Source organism: Castanea sativa, chromosome 7 (genome assembly GCF_040712315.1).
Source record: "Castanea sativa cultivar Marrone di Chiusa Pesio chromosome 7, ASM4071231v1".
Taxonomy (NCBI): domain Eukaryota; kingdom Viridiplantae; phylum Streptophyta; class Magnoliopsida; order Fagales; family Fagaceae; genus Castanea; species Castanea sativa.
This window is the reverse complement of record NC_134019.1, coordinates 22,169,351-22,188,565: the sequence shown is the minus strand read 5'-3', so window position 1 is coordinate 22,188,565 and position 19,215 is coordinate 22,169,351. Positions and strand designations below refer to the sequence as shown.

Below are 19,215 nucleotides of genomic sequence, written 5' to 3'. Positions count from 1 at the left end.
AGTATTTTGGATCGTTGGTGGCAATCACAGGGTGTAGAAGATGGAGAAGAGGTGAGAATTTTGGCTGGGTACAGCATGCAGAGCTCTGGAGCTAGCCTCCCATTTTTAAGAACTTCTGGTGAAGTTAGATCTGAAAGGTATACTTCAAATCACGGAGAGAACATGTGGGAGAGTGGTTGAATGTGCATGTGTTATTGCATTACTCAAGTTAAGTTGAGGTAATTTCAGAAGGGATTCTGGGTGTGTTGATGTTGGTGGTGAAGAAGATAGAAATGAAAATGAAGTGAATGAGTGAAACATATGACACCATGGATGATGTTTTTTGCATCTGTGAAACTATTTTACTTGTTTGACTTATTTCGAACTTGAAAGGGAGTTCCTCAACCGGTTCTACAGCACACGCCGTACGGTAAGCATGATGGAGCTTACCAATACTAAGCAGTGGAAAGATGAGCCCGTTGTTGACTATATCAATCAATGGCGTTCTTTGAGTCTAGACTGTAAGGATAGACTTTCTAAAATATCTATTGTAGAATGTGCATCCCAGGCATGCACTGGGGACTTCTGTACATCCTGCAAGGGATAAAGCCCCGAATTAAGCTCACAATTTTCCTACGTTGACCCGCGGGTTTCTCATTCAAATTTGCGCAAATCTGAGAAGAATTTTACAAAACCAATGACACCACTAGATCCATCGGCCTTCGATCTAAAAAACCTAAAAATTTCAGGTCCAAAAGATCATCCACGCGCATCCACGCCCTGCCACAAACTCACGATGACCAACAGCTTAGTCCCTCAAAACTGTGCAAATCTGTGCACAACTTCACAAAACTGACCATACAGGGGTCTTCTACAGGCCCCGATCTACAAAACCTAAAAATTTCAAGTCCAAAACATGATCCACGTGCTTCCACGTGCCTCCAGAAGCTCTGAGAAACACTGCCTTCAGTATCACGCGCTCCCACGCGCAACCCTCACTTTCCACGTGCTCACACGCGCCGGCTCTTCTCTCACGCGCGTGCACACGTCACACGTGCCAAGTGCAAGCGTATGACGTCACTGATGACGTCATCCTCCACGAACCTGTTTGACCTGGACCAACCTGGAAATTTGACCCGGATCCGAACCGCCTGAAAAAAAAAATGCTTTAACTAGTTGGAACTTTGACTTTGACCAAAAAGTCAAAATTTTCAAAACGGGCCTGTCCCACTCAGTTTTTTGCGTACTTTCTAATTTTAAGATCTGTTTCTTCAACCGAGACTTGAAAATTGCACAACAGTCCAATGTCTAAAAAGTTGACTTTTGCACAAATCTTGACCAAAAGTCAAAATTTTTGAGATGGACCTGTCTTGCTCGATTTTTCGCATACGTTCCAATTTTGGGGTCTATTTATTTATTTGAGAATCCAAAATTTCTCAAATAGTGTGATTCTACAACTGTTGGCTTTGATGTAAACTTTGACCGAAAATCAAGATGTTCGAGCAAAGCTTGTCCTATCAGGTTTTCACAAAGATTTTGATTTTGAAATCTGTGTATTTGTTTTGGACTTAGAAACCACCAATCTGACCCACTTCTCTGAAGTACTGGCGGTGTCCAAAATTTAAGCTCTCAAGATCATAATTTGAGATCTATCTATTTGGTCTGGATTCCCTCAAGATTATCCTCTAGACTTGATCAAGGCTCCCCTTTCAAAGAACAGATGAACTCTCACAAGTATGTCTCAAAATTGAAATTACATTGGGTCACTACTTCAGCCTACCATTTCCGTCGGTGCCTACCAGTCTCCAACCTATCATTCCCATTCGATGCCTACCGTTCTTGTCCACCATTCTCACCAAAAAGTCTCGTCCGCCAATCTCAATTACCCAACTACCGTTCTTCATCTCTCCACTACAAATAGAAGGGTTGGATTCATCGAAAACTCATCAAGAAAAACACATTGAATCATGAAATGAAGATTTGCTTCTTTCAAATTTTCAAATCCTCCTTCTCACAACCAGTGCTTACTATGGCCTCGTCATTCTCAACACCTAGCAACCAAAATCACTTCATAATCAGTTTGAAATCAACCCCCTCATGGTTCAGTAGAAACCCTTCTCACAACATCATCGCTGTTTTAGGATTCAAACAAATTTTGTTTCCCTACTTAATGACCACATTTGTTCATAAAGTTACTCATAACATGGTCTGCCTATCCGTTCCATGCTTCCTTGGACTTGGTTGGCCAAGAAATCTAAGTCCAGTAGAGACATCTGTTCCTAAGATCAGGGCTCCCGTAGTCTCTCTCCAACTGTGTGGCCTCCCATCAGAAGCAGCAGTTTAGAACAAACAGCAACTTGGCTGGTTTCTAAAACCAGGATCGCAAGTTAGCTCCACCTTCCATTTTGTTGTGCTTTCCCAACGAGTGGCATTAGATGAAGGTGGTAAAAGGTGTTGGGGTATCCTACAAATTGTCTCCCATCCAACACTTACGATGACCTCCATGGTACCAGCTCATCAGAAATCAGCCTTTGGTGTCGGTAAATGGTCGCCAAAGCCTCATTCCATGTTTCCACCAGCATGGGGTCCAAAGGTCATCGTTGTTGGTACCTCAAAACACACTTTCTGGAATTACTCCAACTTAAGATCAACTTGAAGAATTTTAGAAAATATACTTTTGAAATTACTTCAACTTAATGTTCGTCAGAATAGTCCAGTTACACAGGCGCATTCAACGACTTGCTGTCAGACCTCATTCAGCATGCAGTCAGTCCCACTGGGCGTGCCGGAATTTGTAGATGACTAAATTTCTTAGTTTGAAATAAATCAAACAAGTAAAATAGTTTCACAAATGCGAATTTGTATTGATGAATATGTGGTACAATTCTCTGTAATTACAAAAGAGTGATTCTCTGATTCGATCTCCTTGAAAGATTTGTTGATTGGAATTGTGGTGATGTGATTTTAATTCGAACACAAGATATCTTTCAATTTGGCTGAGGAATGGATCGAAGATCTTTGAAACAGAATTACAATAAATCTTTGGCTATGAGCTTGTTAGAAATTCTTTGTTCTTCACGTTCTTCGTGTTCTTTGTGTGTTCTTCATGTTCTTTGTGTGTTCTTCTTTTCTGAAGGATTGTGGTGGAAGTTCTTCAGGGCTTTAGAGGCTAGAATCCTTAGAGCTTCGCTGATTTGTGGTTTGTTGAGGTTTTTGGAGGCTTTTGAGCTTGATTCCAGTGACCTTTGAGACCTGGACAAGTAGTTTGGATGATTTTGCTTCGAATGTTGTCTGTATTCGAGGTTGAAGTTCTTGGAGGCTTCGGGGTTTGATTCCGGGAGAGCTTCTAGATTTCTGAACCCAAGATATCTTTTTTTGTGTCCCCCAAATGTCTTAGGAAGGCTTCTATTTATAGGAGTTAAGGGGTGGGTGAGCGACATGTGGCGGAGTCTGATTGGTGACACATGTCACAGCCTGATTGGTCCGCTTATGTCATCGCTTACACGTACTGGATTGCTTGTGTCATCGCTTACACGTGCAGGGCTGCTTGTGTCATTGCTTACGCTTGTTGATGCGTTTCATGCCTCTATTTCAATGATACTTGGCAAATTTCTATTGGTTTCTGAATAGCAATAGCAAAAGCAAAATCTAGTAGCAGTACGTGGCGCTTTATAATTAGTTGTATTTTGTGAACTTGGTAGTATGATGTGTCAGCTTGTGATAGGTTGGGAATTTTCCCTCTCTACAGTTGTGCCTTAACATTACCTTTTGGCAATCAATTCCCAATCACCACAAACTCAAAAATTAAAGTCATCCTGTATCATCTTCTTTTTTTTTTTTTTTTTAAGTTTTTTCATCAGGTTTGAATAGTTCAAAATTATCTTGAAGCCTATGGTGGCTTAAGAGGGATAGTTACCAGAGTGACGTTAAAGAATTAGCCAAGGAGGGTCCCTCCTCTCATACCCACTTGGGCTCTGGTTAAAATGGTCAAGAACTAGCTTAGAAGGGTTCCTTTTTGCTGTATGTGTGTGGCTTTTTTCAATTGGTTTTATAGAGTTTAGGCACTGGCATAAGTGAAGAGATATTAAAGATTCTCTTGTACCGTGCTATTGTGCCATTTTGTAATCTCCTATTTTCTTAGTGAAATTTTCTGTTAGACACTGTCTGTGGATGTAAGCCTAAAGCTGAACCACGTAAATATTTGTGTTTCGTGTCTAATTGTCTTTTCTATTTCTATTTTGCATAACCTACTATTATTTTGTTACACACCACAAATGAGAAAATAAATGCTCCTACTAACTCAACAGTTTGTGATTAGAGCAATGTCTGCTTATGAAATAGGGTTGCACACTTGCACTGTTGTAATGTTTGAGTGCCCTGTTGGGCTTGTAAAGTATGGTTGCAAATGTAGTTGTTTGTACTTTGGTAGCTTAGAGGGGGGTTTGTTTGAAGTTTTTTCTTTTGGTGTTTTAATTAATAAAAATTAATTATTCAGTAAAAAAAATTCTTTCGAGGGTTGTTGTATTAGTATAATTCTCTTGGGCTGTTTGGTCGATTCATGCTTCTCTGCTAGTGACAAAATACTTGAGAACCTTTAGCAATAAATTACCAAATCTTTTATTTGTAAAACCAGCCATCTAAACCACCTTCCTAAAATAAGTTCTATAGGTGCATTTCACACACAGCCTCATCTATTCCTCAACTGTGCCCTTAGCATATTTTTGTTCCTCTTCCTCCTCTACTCTCCTTTCTTCTTTCTCTATTGCCTTTCTAGCTAGAAACAGACTCAAATGTTGTCATCATTCCCTTGGGTCAATTGATCTCTAACACGCCTTAAAGAGAGAAAATTTCCTGCTGTAAGCTACTAGTGCCATTCTCAATGCTCTTCCAAGGATTCCTAGAAATCTTGGACTATTTCATCAACCAAGTTCTGAAGATTTCTTGAACCTCATTCTGAATTTGAAACTAAAATTTTGACCCATTACTTTGCTTCAACATCTTTAAAACATGCTGTAAGATCTTCATCCCCAATTTCCCTCTGTTCCTCTCTAGCATTTTACATTGGTGCAGAATGATGTCTCTGCAAGTGCATGGGTATTGGAATGCACCACTCATTGTTGTCCAGGTTACTAAATCTTTGACCAATATATTGTTAAAACACACTGTAGCAGAAGAAATGTTTCTGCATCTTATGTACATGTTTAAGATAGAGGTGTGTCGAGTTTCTTCCATAAATCTGTAAAACAATTTTCTTATAAAGTAGCCATGGTCCCATGGATTTTCTTAACCAATTACAGAGCTCCAAGTGTATATGCATCAAGAATAAATCTCAGCTTCAGGTTCACTATTTGCAGCTTGCATTTGACAGAACAAAGTTATGGCATCCTTAATATATCCATGTTGAATGAAACCTGACATCATAGCACCAAATGTAATGTTATTTCTATTGAGAATTCACTTAGCATAAAAATCTAACAAAGAAGTCAACATATTGTAAAACCCAGTTTATTGGCTAAGCAATGCATATGTTCACCTTGAAAAAGATCTCTCGACTTCTCAAATGCCGACATAGGTAATGTTAAAGTCTCAATGTGCCAATATATTGCTTTTCGGTTGGGACGTGAACAAAACATTAACCTTTTACTTTGTCACTTATTATTTATAAATTTTCTCTTAAAATATGAAATTAGAATATGATTGTTTAATTTAATGTTATTATTCAGAAAGTGATCAAAGTCAGGTCAAACTAAGTTGGTTGAGCAATTTAAGTTATTGAATTGATTTATCATAATATTTTTTTCTTGATTTATCATGTTGGTCCTGTTAGGCTAAGCTCTTATTTATCCTAAATTAATTGGTTTTTGTTATGTAATAAGATATTATAAACCTCTTTGTTGTGTAATGGTGATGTTAAGAATGTGTATTATTTGCTTTTAAATAACACTTAAATCTTTGAATGAGCGTTATTTAAGATCCGGTCAATGCATGCTAAGGAAGTTTCCACAAAATGTTGATTTTTTTTGAGTTTCTAGTTTCCCCAGTTTGTTAGAGTGTTTGTGGAAAAGTAAACTGATGGATTATGGCTTGTGAGATACAAAACTTATCAAATTTAGTTGAAGTATATTCACCTTGAGGTCAAGCCTTGGTGCGATGGCAAGTTCCTTCAACCAAAGTGACAGATCGTGCGTTTGAGTTTGGGAATCAGCCTCTATAAGAAAATTGGGGATAAGACTGCTTATCATAAACTCTCCCAAACTTCACAAAAGTGGGACTTTGGTGCATTTGGTTTTAACTTTTTAGTTTAAGTATATTCATCTCCAGAGTCACTTCTTAGGATTTAAGTTTGGTTCAAAAGTTGTGTTTCCATAATGGCTATAAAATGCTAAAATGTAGCAAATACTTCTGATTTATTTTGCAGTAGATACAACCATGTAAATCCAGTGAAATGATCAACAAAGATTAGATAGTACCTTTGATTAATTACTGAAAATTATTTACTGATGTGGGGAGGGAGGGGGAGGGGGGGGGGGGCATTGGCCCCTAAATGTATGGACTGGTTTTAAAGGGGCAAAAGCTTTGAATCCATAATTACAAAGGGAACTTGTTACATTTTGTCACTAAGGCAATGTTTACAAAGATGTGGGACATTTTGGAATTGGAAAATAGAAAGTTGAACAACTCTGGTAATGCAGTTTGTAGCACATCTCTTGGATGACCAAGTCGTTTGTGCCACAAATCCAACTTATATTTTATTGAAAAACTTATAAGTGGCGAAGAATTTGCTTTAAGTAATTTGCACTTTAAGCAGGATCACACAGGCAGTTCTAAGTTAGCATTCTATGGCACTCAGAACCAACATAATTCAGCTTTGCTGTTTATTACATCCTCATCAAGAAACAGAAACAAACCCAAAAGACATATATAAGCCAAAGGAGAACCACAAAAACAAAACAAATGTACCGAGCATATAACTACCAAGTCCTGCTTTCTGTGCTTTATAAGAATGTAATCTACTATAGTGGGCTAGCAAAAACTCTTTCTAAATAAAAACTACTGAAGAGACAGATATTGGATACAAAAAAGTACTTCCATTCTATCTAGTATCTATCAGATGGTTGAAAGATTGACAACATCGAGTGCCCTATTGACTTCTACAATTATAGAATAAGTACTTTCTTCTTTTTTTCTTTTTTCTTTTTTTAACAAAAGTTAGCCTAAATGATTTGTCAGAGACTCACAATACTGCAAAGCTGTGTACATCTATGTAAAGACAAGTCTGCAATCAAATTTCAATGGGAAATGCCTGTTCTGTTAATGATGGATTCATTTATGATTGTTTTGCTCCATGAATTGGTTATGATTCTAAATTTAATAAAGATGCATTAAAAGTTTCTTTTTTTTAATAAATTCCCTTATGGGTTTGGCAGTAATAGGAACCAATGCATTTTATTATAAAATGTTACTGTTACAACTTACAAACATGTAAATGGAATGGGGTGATTTCACTAAGCTTAGTGCCTGTGAGCCAGTCATCTATAACCAACTTCTGAAACTCCAATAATTTTTTTTATTATATTTTTTTTTGCATGCTGTAAATCTCACTGCACAGAATTGGTGGTACCCAAAGAAATATTAAATAATGTTGAGTGAACAAATACCACGTTTGGAAACTAGCTTTATGAGTAAATAGTACACTCAAACGGTTATCAAGACACAAAAAGCCCTTAACAGTAATAAGAAGAAATGCTCCCTTTAGGTGGGAAGGCTAGTAGAAATGCACCTTCTCACTAAAGGAAATCAACCATAGCACTGTCAATCCAACTACAAAACAGTAAATATTCTAAAGGGGTCAAAAAATGGGAAGGTAAATCAAAGACTATAGATACAGGAATTGCCATTGCCACAGTAAATCGGCTGTAAAACCTTCTGCAGCTGCTATTGTTTTCTGGATGTGTTCAGGACTATGCACCAAGCCTGTAGATCCTGCCTCAAATTTTGGAGGAGCAAAATACACTCCCTCCTCCAGCATTCCCCTGTAGAATCAGACATACCTAGCAGTACCACTTTTCTTTGCATCCCCAAAGTTGTAAACAGGCCTGTGAAAAAAAACCCCAAACATCCCATGTATATACCCACCGCACATCGCATGCCCTGCCTTTTTCCCCAGCATCAATTATACCTTGAACAAGTTCACCTGTGATCTTATTCAAATATATATATAACTTCCTGGCTCTTGCAATCGCTTAAGAGTGTGTATGCCTGCGGCCATTGCCAATGGGTTTCCACTCAAGGTCCCAGCCTGGTACATTGGTCATGCTGGTGCTACCATTTCCATAATCTCCCTCCTTCCTCCATATGCTCCAACTGGCAGACCCCCACCAATGATCTTCCCAAGTGTTCAATCAGTAGTTATGCCAAAGTATTCCTGACAATAACTTTTTCAAAGATTAGGAGAGCACCAATTTCTTTAGTGAATTTGCGTATGGCATTAAGGAATTCAGGTTTAGGAGCAATGAAACCAGAGTTCCCAACGACAGGTTCAAGAATCATTGCCGCAATCTCTCCTTTATTGGTCTCAAAGAGATATTCATATTCCACGGCTGATATGTCATTGAAAGGGGCGGTTAGAGTTTCATTAGTGGCTCCCTTTGGGACACCAGGGGAGTCAGGGAGCCCTAAGGTGGCAACCCCACTTCCTACCTTGACAAGGAATGGATCAGCATGGCCATGGTAACAGCCCTCAAACTTGATAATCCTCTCCTTGTCAGTGAAAGCACGGGCCAGGCGGAGGACACCCATGCATTCTGTACCTGAATTAACAAAGCGGACCATTTCTATGCCCAAAGTATTTTCTAGCAGACAAGGAGCACCAAAGCTGGTTCCTTTCTTCATCGTTTCAGCTATGGCAGCAATATCTGGAAGACTACCATCCACCATTACAGGGTCTAGTTCAGGGTATTGGCAAGATAAATCTTAAGAATTACAGTTCTCCAACTCTTATTTTTCCCCCAAGAAAGAGGGCTGTGTGTGTGGAGTTGTGGACAAACCTACTTTAACAAAGTTATCACTTCTCTTCAATAAAGCATTTTAAGTTATAACTCTTCCCCAGCTAAAATTCATTTTTATAGTGTATTTAGATTAAAAAAAATACAAATATTAAAACAAAATACAAATGCATCAACTTGTAAGAAAGAAATGTAAATAAAATGGTGAATAACCTCTGCATTGGCCTATTAATAGCAGATGAATCCAATTGGAGGCAAATTATTTTCTTATGAGGCTTTACCTGATTGACAGACGAATAGTTTATCTGCATCTCCAATTACTTTGTGTGTGATAAGCATTTCATCTTAAAATGCATGCATGTATGCATGATGCCATGATCTCTCTACTTTTTCTCCTAGAAAGAATGTATACATTATGTACATAATTTTGGTAAAAAAATTGCATTGATGTGTCTCTCATCTGAATGTTTTAAATTTCCGGAGGCATTTTCTTTGTGGATTAGCCGATGTTTCATTAAAGAGGGAAAAAAAATCTAGAAGGCCAAAGTTTTAATGAATCTCTCTCTTTTGTTTTATTTTATTTTTCGGTTAAGTTCTAAGTTTGTCAATTCAAAATGGCTTTTTCCCTCCAAATCATTGTTATTTTCATGAACTAAAAGCCTAAAAGGGCACCTAATAACAGGAGTAATGGATGGTTCAAGGATATTAATTTATGAAATATTTTTTAAAATTTTTTATAGGAAAAGTATAAAAAAATATATATATTAATTTTTTAAACATCTTTTTATATTTCTCATGAAAATGATATCATAACTTTCTTAAAATTGTCTACTAAAAAATGACCTTAAGGCACCCATTAATCAGACTATTTTTTTAAAGCAAAATTATAATGTTGGTCTCTCAAATTTACCTTATGAGCATAATTAGTCCCTCAAATTTCAACTTAGCACAATTGGTCACTCAAATTTAAAAAATTAGTTGTATTAGTCATTTTACTATCTATCATTAGTGGTGCTACTTATGTGGCTAAAAGGAACAATAACTTTACATTTTTTTAATGACACGACATTTTTTAATTAAAAAAATTACAAAATATATTTACAAGGAAGAAATTCACACACTAATACCAATTTAAAACCAGTATTGCAACTTAGTCATTAACAAACCCACGGGTGTATTTGGAGACTCAATGCTTCCCAACAATGGCCTTTCCAATCTCTCTGACTAAATCTGTTTTCCCTACTGCTTCTGCCATATTTTCCATCTCCACGCAAAAACGATAGCCGGTAACCCTCATCTTCCAGCATCTTGTCACCCGACGGAGATGGCACATACCCATGTCCAGATTCTTCGGTATACATGTGCCAACCGCCCTGCTTACCATGACCTTCATAAATTAATTTAACAAAAAAAGACAAAATCCAAATATATCAACACAAGCAACGTATATATTCTTGCCAAAAAGAAGAGTATATATATTCTAGCACCCCCACCCCCCAAAAAAAAAAAAAAAACTAATTATCCCAGAAAAAAAAATCCCCAAAAATCCTAAATAAACCAAATAATCAAAAGCTAATCAAAAATATAAAACTAACAAAAATAAAGTTTCAAACTCCCAAATTAAATATGTGATGAAGATGATCCCAAACCCCCCCCCCCCCGGGGGAAAAAAAACCTTACAAAATATACATATTCTAGATTAAGAAAACCCTAAATTTAGGTATTCTAAATGGTAGAAATTGAAGAGAACCAAAAAAAGGGGCCAAAAATTAAGAAGAAGAAAAGAGGGAAAAACTGACAATCCTTCATATTTATTTGTCAAGCAAGTAGCGAGGGTTTGTGAATGGTAGAATAAGTTGCAATACTAGTTTTAATTTGGTATTGATTTGTGAATTTCTTATTTGTAAATTTATTTTGTAATTAAGAAGAAGAAAAGAGGGAAAAACCGACAATCCTTCATATTTATTTGTCAAGCAAGTAGCGAGGGTTTGTGAATGACAGAATAAGTTGCAATACTAGTTTTAATTTGGTATTGGTTTGTGAATTTCTTATTTGTAAATTTATTTTATAATTTTTTTAATTAAAAAATGTCATGTCGTTAAAAAAATGACAAGTCATTGTTCCGTTAACAACATAATATAATTCATATTTTAAACTTGAGGAACCAATTGTGCACACAAGATAAACTTAAGGGACCAATATTGTAGTTTCGCATTTCTTTTTTGGCTAATAAACTCATGAAATAGGATTGTAGGACTTAGGAGCTTAATTTCATTGCTTTTGTACCTAATTAGGTGTTTTTTTCCTAGTTAGAATGTACTCAAAGTCTAGGGTTGAATAATAATGGTTATAATAGCAGAATTCTTAAAGAAGTAACAACTTCAAGCAGGGGTGGAACCATCTTTGTATTGTGGCACCCCAATTTTATTTATTATTATTATTTTTTTTTACCAATGAGAGTATATAAATCTCTTCTAGCATTTGACTATTCTCTTGCGCATGTGCAGTCTTCCATCCTACACGCATTGGGTTATTACAAGGAGGAATTCCTTAAGAGTAGTTTCAAGATACCGATAAGAAGTTTCGAACCCAAATTAAAAAATAAATAAATAAAATAATTGATTATAGTAGGTTATATTTAAGAACCAATCCATGTTTGCACTTTGCAAGACTTGGCCCACCTAAGGAAAAATTTGGACCCTCAGTATGTGTACATTAAAAGTTTGCTCTCATTTTTTTACTATTGTTTTGTTTTTTCTTCTTAAATGTCAAAACCTGTCATTAAAATCATAAGAAAAGCACTCGTACAATCATCAAGAGGCCATGCTTGGAGCCTTGGACAATTGGCTTGTTGACAGATACAAATTCAGCACCACCTTTTATATTGACTTGCTTTTATTATTTTGGCTTTTACCATAGGGAATAATTTTGCGTGTAAAATTTAGATATAAGTTACAATATATTAAGTTATTAAATTAAATTCAAATATATAGTTGCATTGCATTTAATTATTTTTGAAAATAATCAGTATTTTTATTTTATTAGTGAATGCAACTAAGTGTTTAAATTTAATAGACAAAACTTAAGTACAGTACCTTATGTGCTGTTCTTTAAATTCCACTCTTAAGATTTAGCCATGTGGCTAGTTAATTAAAAAATACACTTCTCTATCCCATGAGAAAAAATTCACATGGTAGAATCTTAAGAGGAGAACCTAATAAACAACACATAAATACTATACATAAGTCTTAATTACGCGAATTTAATTGAGTGCCTTAATGTACTGTACCTAAGGTATTTTTACCAAGTTTTACCTTGACTTTTTTTTATTGGCTTGTTTTAGAAGCTTCACATTTTTATACTCATATCTCAAAACTCTTACACAAACCAACTACCCAATTCCCCAAAGGCAAAAGCCTCTCATGATTTCATCACTTTCATCTAATGCTCTCACATTCTTACTTAAGTTCTCCCTCTTCTTTAATAAAGAGATTCTTATTGAACATAAGCAATAATGACATTAAAATCTTGAGAGGTGCATACAAATGGAAAATGTTAATTTTGAAAAGAACGGTAGTTTGTATTTTAAAAGAAATCGCCCAAAATTTTACAGTGGAGATTATAATGGGTGGATTTTTATTATATGAAAGACTATCATGCAATCATAACTTTAATGAAAGATACTGAATCCTTTTTTAAATACTTGTTAAGTATGTAGGTAGCAAATTAAAAAACTCTTGAACACTCAATAGAGTTTAGAAAGATGCAAAAGTGATGCAAAAGTCTCATGTAAGATAATTTTGTTGATGTGTAACTTTAGTGAGTATACATACAGACATATAAAAACCAAAGCTCAGAGAAAGTGTAATTAGATTCTATAATTAGAGTTCAATTTTGTGCCACTTCTCTAATCTTTTTTTTTTAATTTTAGTGCCCAATGACTCATTGACAACACACATCTCAAAAATCAAGGTCTCTCTCTCTCTCTCTCTCTCTCTCTCTCTCTCTCTCTCTCTCTCTCTCTCTCTCTCTCTCTCTCTCTCTCTCTCTCTCTCTCCTTTCCATTCTTCAATCTGTCTATCAAATTCATATAAAACCAAGGAAGGTAGTGCACCAAACTATATTTCTCTTGCTACGATCTTTAATTTTCAGCCTTAACCTCATAGGATACATATCTATTTATATATATATATATATATATATATATATATATATATATATATATATATATATCTAAAAGCTGAAGCGTAGCATTTATTGTTGCTACACTCCAATTGAGTTACATCAGCATCCACATCATTATCATTTTTCTTTCCAATTTTCCAATAATTTTTTTTAACATTTACTCTCTTTTTTTTAATAAATATTTACACTTTCTCCAAGCTTTCTCTAGCCCTTACCTTTTTCATCTCCCCACTCTCCACTACCCTCTACCTTAATATCACTTTTCATCTCTCCACTACTCTTTACCTTAATATCATTCTTCATCTTTCCCTTCATCTTCATTTTTTTTTGTCATTTCTTATTCACAATCTCTTACTATAAATTTGTCATTCTTTCTTCCATTTTTTACGTACTTGTCCCTCACAAAAAAGGGTATTCTCTCTCTCTCTCTCTCTCAATTTTTTGGTGGATTTTTTTTTCTTTCATCTTTGCTTTAGGTTGATAAATTGTTGTGTTCTTTAGAACTTTATATTGAGCTAATGCAATTTAGTTTTTTTATTTAAGTTTTTTTCTCTCTTTAATTGTTGATTTTATTACATGTGTTTTTCTTTAAATTCTTAGTTTGGGTTGCTTTGAATTCACCTATTTAGTTGTTCTATATATGTTATTTTTGTACAACATGACATTTGTCCTATGAAATTCGTTTTAGACTTGATACGTTATCTTTTCATTTGATATTTTTTTTCTCTCCTTATGTGCAGTGATTGACTTCTAACAAAAATTATTCTATTTATATATTTAGAAATCTATTTCTTCTTAATTCCAATAGATTAAATTTTTTATGGGCCATAAGGAACAAAGGGGTCTATAATGCATTCATGTTCTCCTTATATCACGATAAATCTAAGTAGTTGAATAGTGTTGTTTAATTTACCACTATTACATATTTTTTCCTAAAAGCTACATACCATCAATCGTAACACCAAATGAATATTTCAAAGTTCATTTGCATGTTTACTTTGATGTGTGGTGAGTTGAAACATTGTTGGGTAATGATGTATGTTAGATTGTATGTGTAGCCTCTTGATTTGCAAAGGGTAAGTACTGATTTATGCTAAGTTTTTGTTTTTGGTATTCTTTAGAGCTATAATAGTTGATAGGTCTAATGAGGGTCCATTAATTTATGCGAGACTTCAATCTCACCCAAATGACAAGCAACAAAACAAGACAATTCATGTTTAGCTTTTAGGTTTATTCTTTCAAAAAAAAAAAAAAAAAAGCTTAGCTTTCTGGTGACCACCAATTCGTGTTGTTAACTCAACATCATAAAGCAACTTTAATTTAGTTATATGGATAGTGTTTATCATTTTTCATGTTGCAATATATATTCAAGCTAAAACCAATAGCACTACAACAATTGACCATTAAATTCAGTCATATCCTCCATATCATTAAATTATTAATATTTTCTCTCATTTTTTTAATTTTTAAAAATTAAACATATAATGTTTTAATTAAATAAAAATAAATAAATAAATAATTCCTTATAAAATCGTACTCATTTTTTTAACATTTATCCTTTCTCCAACATTTCTCATTCCTTTCACATTAAATAAAAATAAATTCATCACTACTACCTTAATATCACTCTTCTTCTTTCCCTTTATCTTCATTTATTTTGTTTCTTATTCTTATCCTCTTATTATAAAATTTCCATTATCTTTTCTATTCTATATTCTATGCATAATTTTCCCTCCAAAAAAAAGGTTATTTCCCTCTCTCAATTTTTTGGTGGATTTCTTTTATTTTTCTTGCATCTCTACTTTAGGTTATTGATTTTTTGTATGTTTAATAACTCTACTTTGAATTGATGCAATTTAGTTTTGTGTTTTAAGTTTTTTTCTTTTTTGTTCTCTCTGATTGTTAAATGTTATCCTATTACATTATAAAGAATATAATATTATTTTACTACATAACGTGATTTGGATAATTTTATCATATAAGAATTTTACATAAGTTACATAGACAATAGTAAAACAACAACAACAACAATAATAATAATAATAAAATATATATTTATAAGATAAGTCTAAAAAAATTATCATACGCAATGCGCAGGTCTGCAACTAGTATCTTTAATAGTTACTTCTTTTGAGGATATGTTAGACCAACCAAAGACAAATAGGTTTCAATATTTTTAGACATGGAGACTAGGAAAGAGGCAAAGTTGTGGAACTGATGAATGCTTGGTTAGGGGACTCATTCTCTAACCCTGCATCACATAACCAAAATATTTTTCATTGTAGTTTGTGACTTTTATTCCAATATTAATGTCACTTTGGTAAACTACTAAATTGTATTTGGTAGACTACAACTTTTATTAAATCCGAAGGCAGAGCAATAGAACCTGCAAGCGTCCAAGATAGCAGAAGGTAGATTATGCACATTATTACTTTGTAGTTTTATTATTACTTTATAGTTCCCAACTATAAAGCTCTAAAGTATATTCTTACATAGTTTTTTCCTACGTATACCCATTAGTTTTCAGGTGTAGAATTTTGGGCCATGCTGAGGTTAGTTCTTGGTATAATTTATTGATCTAGTGCTTGCATCGTCGATTTTCAATGGACCCATGTTCAATTCTAGCATATAATCAAAGTTATTCGTTTGTAGGCCTGGTTTGAAATTTGTACATAAAGATACAGTGAGCAAGGAAGTCAATACCGTACCGAAGGTTGTACCGGTTTGGCCACCGGTACGATATATTTCGGATACCGGTGTACCGTTTCGGGTTTATCGCTATTTTATATATATATATATATATATATATATATATACACACACACACACACACACCAAAATCTCTAGAACTATGTTTATAAGCATATAATATTTTACTTATATTATAGTAAATATAAAAGTTTATCATAAAATATTACCTCAATTCAGAACAAATTATTCATAGTTTTAGACTTTAGTATCAATTAAAAGAAAAAAAAAAACACAATATAAAAAATAGAAAGCTTAGTTGTTCATTGCATTCTAAGAAAACAAATAATATTAATAAATTAATGTAAATAAGTTACCATTATGCCCTTACAAAAATTCAAAAATTACAAAAAAAAAGAAGCTTTTTTCTGTACCGACCGGTACATCCGGTACCGGCCGGTATTGCCCGAAATTGGCTAGTATGGCGGGTACGCGGTTGGTACGGCCGGTATTTTTTCCGGTACAAAATAGAAGTGTACCGGTACCGATGCACTGGCCAGTACGGCCGGTACTGGTACAGTATCAACCACCCTGATAGTGAGTGTTTGAGTGATAAAAATATCATTTATGTAGTGATTTTGGGCTTCGTCCTAGTAGAGAGTTGGTGAAGAGTGAGATTGTTTTGGCAGTAAGGTTTGTGGGGTTTTGGTATTTGAGCGTAGGGGAGAATGTTTGCAATGGAAGCTACGACTACACAATTTCCTTCTAAGATCACGCATGAGTGGGTTAGCGTTTGTACATTTTAGACAAATTAGTCGTGTTTGCTTTCTCTATGAGATCATTTATTGGGCTTTTGGAACATATATGAGATCTCTTAGTAGACCAAAATTTCCAATGTCTTTTGCAGGATTAACGTCAATAATATGCATTTTCAGGTTTGTGTTTTTTCCTGTTTCCACAAATGTTTTTTTTTTTTTTTTTTGGGTTCATTTTTCTAAGATTTAATCAAATGTTAATTTTAAAATCCAAATCAGTTGTGACAAAAGTTAAGTTTTTCTTTATGTATTTTCTCTCTTTAATTAAATAACGACTCAGCATTAAAAAATATATATAACAAAATGTAGAAGTGTTTTAGATTTTATGTTTTCATTTTTTTTAAAGAACTCTTTTGTGTTTTATTTCAATTTCGTTTCCAATTTTTATGCCTTTCTAAGATTCAACAAAGTATCAATTTTTGAGGTCTAGATATCTAATTCCATTTCAAGGCAAACCCTAAAAACTCTAAATTGTCTCATGTGTCTAATTCCATTCTAAGGCGAACCTTAAAAACTCTAAATTGTCTCATGTATTGATATGTGGTATAGCAAATATTTGTTTAAATTTTGTCAAGGGGCATAACCAACTTTATAAATATCTTTGTCTCATGGTATCACTAATATTGTATCAATTTTATCTGAGTGTCATAACTACCTTTGTAGATATCATTAGCCTATAATTAAAAGACTTATGTTCTTCCTACTAGGGCTGATTTCAATAAAATTTATTAAAAGCTTAAATTGTCTCACATAATAACAAGTGGCATAGTCAATTTGGCATACGTTTAGCACGTGGCAACGGTAGCATAACCAACTTTGTCAAAATCATTGTCATACTACTAAAATACTTCTGAAAAAAATTACTTCTTTAGAAGGAATTAATGATCATTATCCTATAACTAAAAGAAATCTTAAAAAAATTTACTTCTCTTAAAAAAATGCAAAGAAGTTTAGGCACCGCCACAATTCTTTAAAAAAAATGATAATGTTGAAGAATTAACACACAAATATATATCAAGTGTTGTTACATCTTATTAATCAAATTTTATCATGATTTTTAGCTAATCCTATGACTTAAGGAATTTTACATATTTTGACAAAAATAATAAATAAAATAAATATAAAATAATTTTTTTTTTTTTTTTACATAAGATAAAATTTCTACTCTAGCCTAAACTAGGTGTATATGTGTGTGAAGCTTCCTCCTGGAGACTTGAACCCCGACCCTTACCCCCTCACACTCCACAAGCATTTATACTTGTAGAGTGACCACCGCACCAAGGCTGCGCGGTGGTAATATAAAATAACTCTTAACACCACTAAAATTGACAAATTCTCGTGTAAAAGCTCATGTTACATACTAGTTAATATAATAGTTTAGTCTCAGCCTCCCAAACATAATTTCTTAATTTCGCCCTTAACTTTGAGTCTCTAAAAAATCAAAAAATACAGAAAACAATTAAGGATGTGAAGAAAGCCATAACATGAGGTCCAAAAGAGAGGGACCATTATTCAGGTTATGCATGACATAGAAAATTCGGCGAAAATGGGCAAATGCCCATTTCGTGCAAAAAAAAAAGGGCAAATGCCTCCTTTGCTAAACTAATTAGAGAAATATCTCTCTTTTGAAATTTGATTTTGAGAAAATCGTGTTTCCAAAAAAAAAATTCTAGAGCCTTATAGCGACGTTTTAAGGAGCCTATAGTGACATTTTAAGAACTTATAACGGTATTTTGTAACTCGAGATTCATGAACTCGAGTTCCATACAAGTTTGTCTTTTTTTTTTCTTTTTTTTTTTACATATAACTCGAAATCATGGAGCTCGAGTTACAAAACGCCGCTATAGGTCCTTAAAAACGTCACTATAGGCTCCTTAAAACGTCGCTATAGGGCTTAACTCAATTTTGAGAAAATCGAGTTTCAAAAAAGGAGTATTTCCCTAATTAGTTTGAAAAATGGGGCATAATGCTGTTTTTTTTTTTTTTTGTGCGAAAAGGGCATTTGCCCATTTTGGCCCAAAAAATTCAGCCTAAGTTATCTTCGGAGAGTCCCCAAAAAGGGTAGTGACACTTTTTTTTTTTAGACAAGTAAAGTGGCACGTTGAGACTTGAGCTAGAGAGAGTCCTTTTTTTTTTGGTAAATGAAGAATTGAATTCAAAGACTAAACCGGATACACAGTCTCAGGGCATTCCCTGGCAAAGAAAACACCTAACATCTCAGAATTAAAAACACGAGCAACGTCCACAGGCGGACTTAAGAAAATAATAAAAGGACTTTCCTGGACAGCCCCCATCCTAGCAAGTTTATCAGTGCTCCTGTTCGCTTCACGGTAGCAGTGTTTGAAAATGATCCTGGGGATGCAAGCAGCCAGCTGCTTACAGTCAGCCACCAGAGGAGTAATTATGCTGTTAAAGCAAATGGGGGAGGAAATAACATCTAAAACAGATCTAGCATCTAACTCCACTTCTGCAACACTAAAATTACACTCTACACACAAAGATAAGCCATCACGAAGGCCCCATAATTCAACTTGGAAGCTGGT

General features: G+C 34.3%; 1 pseudogene; it reads right to left on the bottom strand.

Moving 5' to 3' along the window:
• Nucleotides 1-7,855: 7,855 nt before the first annotated feature.
• Nucleotides 7,856-8,916, bottom strand: LOC142644150 (glutamate-1-semialdehyde 2,1-aminomutase, chloroplastic-like; annotated as a pseudogene).
• Between the last annotated feature and the right edge of the window lie 10,299 nt (nucleotides 8,917-19,215).